Raw genomic sequence first — 5,497 nt, forward strand, 5'->3', positions numbered from 1 at the left:
AAAGTAGTTTTTAAACTAAAGAGGATAATAAAACTGGGATGGACATACATGCTTATATAATGATGAAGGGATTTTATGATTAAGGAACTTAATACTCATTAGCAAATGTGCAGAAAATGTCAGCATATTAAAACATATGTACCAACAGACCTGAAGAGAGATACAGATACAGGCACCAACACAATTGTGGTTGGACACTTTAACACCACACTAAATATTGCATATATTAACCAGCAAAATATTAATAAGAAAACAACTTTTCATGAGAAGCTAGAAGATTAGACCTAATCGATATTTTCAGGCATGTCTGCCACCCATAAGCCAAATACACATTCTTTTCCAGAGTAGATGGAAATTTCTCCAAAATAGGCCACCTTTGGTGACATAAAATAAATGTCAAAGTCATGAAAATTAAAAGCATATCAAGTATCTTTTCAGGTCAAAATATAATGAAGGCAGAAGTTATTCATAAAAGAAACCTAGGGAAAATAAAATATCTGAAGACTAAGCAATATACTACTAAAAACTATCGGGTCAATGAGGAAATTAAAAAAGAAAAGAATTCATGGAAACAAACAAGTTAAATGTGAGAAATAGACTTACATCGCAAACATGGCTTGAATAAATAATATAATTTCACATTGTAAGGAAATAGTGAAAAGGAAAACAAATGGGGGGCTGTCATGATAGCGTTTTGCTTGTGGTCAATCTGGGTTCAATCTCTGGTATCACACATGGTGCTAACCAGGAATAATCTCTGAGCACAGAGTCAGGAGTAAGCCTTGAATACCATTTTTGTGGCCTCCAAAAGCAAGCACACAAGGGAAGGGAAGGGAAGGGAGGAAGGGGAGGAGAGGGGAGGGGAGGGGAGGGGAGGGAAGGTAGATGGATTCCCAGAATTAGTAGAAGGAAGGATCACTTAATCACTTAATCCCCGTTATTCATCGATTTATTCGAGCGGGTGCCAGTAACGTCTCCATTCATCCCGGTTGCGTGCTAGCGTAGCCCAATGGTATCTGTTCGTTTTAGGAACATGTAGAGCCTCAAACCGATCATTTAGGGTCTTGACGAAGAAGTCTGACCATCTTATAGGTAGGCGTCCACGTGATCTTTTGATGTCTCGTGGAATCCAATCAGTAATGGCTCTAGTCCAGCGGTTGTCTGTAAACCTCGTTACATGTCCAGCCCATCTGATTTTTGATGTCTTGGCAAATGAGACAGCGTCCCTGATTCTTGAGCGTTGACGAAGATCAGAACTCCGGATTCTATCTCTCATTTGAGTGAATCATGATATTCCAAGCATAGTTCTTTCGATTCCTCTTTGAGAGACCCGAATAGTGTTCTCATCCTGTTTTCGTAGGGTCCAGGTCTCTGAGGCATATGTTAATGCAGGAAGAATAGTGGAATCAAAGAGATGTGCTCGTAGCTGGAGGTTCTTTGTCCTTTTAGTTATTTCTTCAATGTTCTTGAAGGCATTCCAAGCCGCTCTCTTCCTCCTGCGTAACTCAGGTGCCAGGTCATTCATCATGTTGATTTCTTGACCTAAGTATATATAACTGTTGCATTCGGAGATGGTGGTTCCGTTGAGAGCGAATGGAGCGTCAGGAACAAGGCTGTTTCTCATAAACATTGTCTTCGTAAGATTCAGCTGTAGTCCGACCTTTCCACACTCACGGTCAAAGTCCACAAGCATTTGTGCCGCTTGGCTGATGTTTGGTGTTATTAGAACGATGTCATCAGCAAAGCGGAGGTGGTGTAGTTGCCGACCATCTATCTTCACTCCCATGTTTTCCCATTCTAGTCGTCGCATGATGTTCTCGAGGGTGGCACTGAAGAGTTTTGGTGAAATGGTATCACCCTGCCGAACCCCTCTCTTGATATGGATGATTACTTCTTTGTAGAATGGTGAGATCTTGGTAGTGAATCCGCAATAGAGCTCACGAAGGATCCTGATGTATTGAGTTTGTACGCCCTGATTGGCTAGGGCTTCCATGACCGCTTCCGTCTCAACAGAATCAAAGGCTAGAAGGAAGGATAATAATAAAAATTAGCACTGTAGCACTGTCATCCTGTTGTTCATCTATTTTCTCGGGCATCAGTAATGGGCATCAGTAACGTCTCCATTGTGAGATTTGTTGTTACAGTTTTGGGCAAATCCAATACGCCATGGGGAGCTTGCCAGGCTCTGCCATTCAGGCGGGATACTCTCAGTAGCTTGCCAGGCTCTCCGAGAGGGATGGAGGAATTGAACCCGGGTCAGACTCATGAAAGGCAAATGCCCTACCTGTTGTGCTATTGCTCCAGTTCATCAAAACTGTGGAGAAGAATGAATTTACTATGCAACCTCTGGAAGTATTATTATTCAAATAAGTCAGGCAGCATGAAGAGCAGACACGATTTTTTTCCGTTTTTCACAGAAGTCGAGAAGAGTCAGTCACTGTGTCTGGGGTGTGTCTGTGACTAGTCTCTACTGTCCTAAGAAGGAGGTCATGCCACTCAATACCTCTATTGCAAACTACAGCACCCTAAAAGAAAGAGAGAGCAAAAGGGAGAGCAAAAGAGAGAGCAAAAGGAAAGGAAAGAGAACAAAACCACAAAGGAAAGAGCAAAAGGAAAGAGAGAAAAGAGAGAGCAAAACTACAGAGGCAGGGCGGTGGGGTAGGGGGGTAGGATGGTTACTGGGATCATTGGTGGTGGAGGGGCACTGGTGGAGGGATGGGTACACCATCACTCAATCATTGTATAACTGAAACCCAAGTATGAAAGTTTGTAAGTCTACAAATGTACTCCATGGTGTTTCACTAATAAAAATTAAATTTAAAAAAAAAGGAGGCCATAGGGTCGTCTGGCCTCTGGCATTTCATTCTGTAGGCCTCCATTTCTTCCTCCATGGGCTCCCAGGTTTCATGGATACTATTGTATGGCCACTTCCGCTCACAGAATTGCATGATCTCCTTGACATGAAGAAGGCGGGCCTTCTTCAGTTTTTTGTGTTTCTTTTCTTCATCATCACTGTCTGAACTACTCTTTCGATGCTGCTTCTTCATTTTCTCTTCTTTTAGTTTTTCCTGATGTATCTCCATAAGGGCTTGAGGCTTTTTCACTGATTCTTCTTCAGTTGTATCATTTAGGATATATTCCTCTGAATTAGCAACCTCCTTCCCAGCCTCTCCAGTCCAGTAAGAACACTTGAAAAGGGAATGACAACATTTGTATCCCCATCTGCCATTTTTACACTAAGATCCCCAAATAAGAGTGTGGTTGTGGATCTTCACACCTTCCTCATACTTGGAGCAGGCGACAGCCCGTTCCTGACCTTTGATGACGGGTGCCATGTCTTGAGTGTTCTACATTGTCTTCGGTTTGAGCTAAGAGCAATTCTGCTGGAGGGGCATCCAGGTGTTCTTAGCCACCATACTTTTCTAAGATGCTTGCTTTCTGCTGCTCTTTGAAGTCTTCTTTTTTGACTTTGAAGAATTTATACAACAGTTCAAGTTTTGTAGGATCAGCTTGTAGATGCACTTCTGATCTTTTGTCAGAGGTTTCCCAAGTGAACAACTGTGTCTGAGCCATTGCAACGGTATCACCTGTAGGATAACACTGTTTTGTCCTTCCTGCATAGTCTTAGGTAGTTTAGGTACATTAGGTTGCTCCCATCACAGTGCTCCCATTCCTCTGTGTTTATTTGTAACTTCTTTCTTTGTGCTCTGTTGACTTGGAAATGTTTTTCTCTTCTCTCTAAGTCCTTTGCATAGTTTATTCAGAGCAATGTTCTTTTTGTATGGACACAAAAAGACAGTATGCTTTTGTTATGTGACTCTCAGTGATATTTTCCTCCTGGGCATCTGTTCTCTCACCTAAGCTTTAGCTGCCCTTTCTTCCTAGCACCCCCAAAAGCAGGATCCTGACGAGGGACTGGATGGAACCAGGGCAAGCAATAAGCTATGTGCTACCCTGGCATTGAGATGGACCCGGCCAAAGCACCATAATGCTTAACTATAAGTTAAGAGCTTGTTCATGGACAAATGCTGTCATGATCCAAAAAGTAACAACTAGATTTGAACCCTGCTAGGGTTAGGAATGATTAATCTGACCAGAGCGCTGTAGTCTGAGTCTGTGGCAAGATGTTCCCAGGAGAGCTGCCCTACAAGCCTCAATGTTATCTTACTGTGTCCATACAAAAATAACTAGTATTGAGATGTTAATAGAGTTACTGGACTGAGGAGGGGAGAAAAACACCTTAGGAGGTATTTTGCCCTTGGGCAGTCAGGAAGGGTTTTGGAATACCTCTTAGGTGTTGTTCCCTTTGAACCTGGTAGGCCCTCAGGAAGCGCTTTCTCATGTTGATTTTGCTACATGACTGGGTGCAGTGTCAGCCCAGAGTGCTGGGGAGTTGGAGAGACAAGAGAGTTGGAGGATGAGAGAGAGAGCAAGATGGCAAAGTGGTCCGCAGAGAGGCTAGCAAGGGGAACAGAGAGAAAAATGTAGAAGAAGAATACAGGAGCAAGAACGTGGAGAAAGAGAGAGCCCAGGCTGCGAGATGGAGCGCAGAGAGATGAGCGAAAGAGACAGGAGGAGACAGGAATGAGGGGAGTGTGAGACTAGAAAGGGAGATTCAGAGAGATTGGGGCAGACACGTGGGGAGAATGGAATAAAAGGGATCTGATCAATCAACCGGCTTGACCCTCCACTCCTTCACTGTCTGCCCCATGGCCCGGGCCGCCCTGGCTGCAGGAGCGGCTCTGGCCCACCCCAAAGAGCCGTTGGGGGTCCCCTGGCCACCCTCAAAGATTTTTTACAATCACCCATGTATCTAACGAAATTATCACTTGCATAGCTCACTTTGTCCGAATTCACTTTGTCCGAATTCTTTCCTGCATTGGAATAGTGGTTCTCTCTCATTGCTCTGGTTTTGGGATCATAGTAGGCAGAATTTGGATCCAAGTTCCGCAAATATTTTGCAATATCTTCTCGAATCCTGAGATTCTGGACAGTGATCTGTCTCTTGGAATCAAAGTTCCGTCCAGGCATGTCAATGTCATCTGCATATTTATCTTCATCCTCATCTTCACTGTTATGATCCTTTCCCGCCCAAGAATTTGGTTCCTCTTCTCCCCATTGGTGTTTTGGAGAATTAGCCTGTTCCACTATTTTCCCCGAGGCTAATTCTTCTTGGAGCTTTTGGACTTTCAGTGTTCGCTTTGCTAGATCCACTTTGGCATAATTCTTCTACAATTTTCATGTGTTCCTCTGGATTGTAGCCATTCCATCAATCCCGCTTTCCATCATAATCAAACATCAAATGAGGCTGAATATATTAATCTGGAGCTATATTAGTCCCTGTAAATTTTGCTCCAACTTGCCCTGGTCTCTCAAAGCAGTCTCTCTCTCTTTTTTTTTTTTTTTGGTGTGTCATGGCCCCACAAAAAATGAAATTGCACTTTAAAAAGCAGGAGTTTGATAGATGTCTCAGAGGGGTATTGTTCATCCTTTGCAT

At 43.2% G+C, this 5,497-nt stretch overlaps 1 pseudogene; it reads right to left on the reverse strand.

Annotated features, from left to right (window-relative positions):
- Nucleotides 1-284: 284 nt before the first annotated feature.
- LOC130040711 (pre-mRNA-splicing factor SLU7-like) lies at nucleotides 285-5,497 on the reverse strand (annotated as a pseudogene).

Source organism: Sorex fumeus, unplaced genomic scaffold, assembly GCF_029834395.1.
Source record: "Sorex fumeus unplaced genomic scaffold, SorFum_2.1 ptg000095l, whole genome shotgun sequence".
Lineage (NCBI taxonomy): Eukaryota > Metazoa > Chordata > Mammalia > Eulipotyphla > Soricidae > Sorex > Sorex fumeus.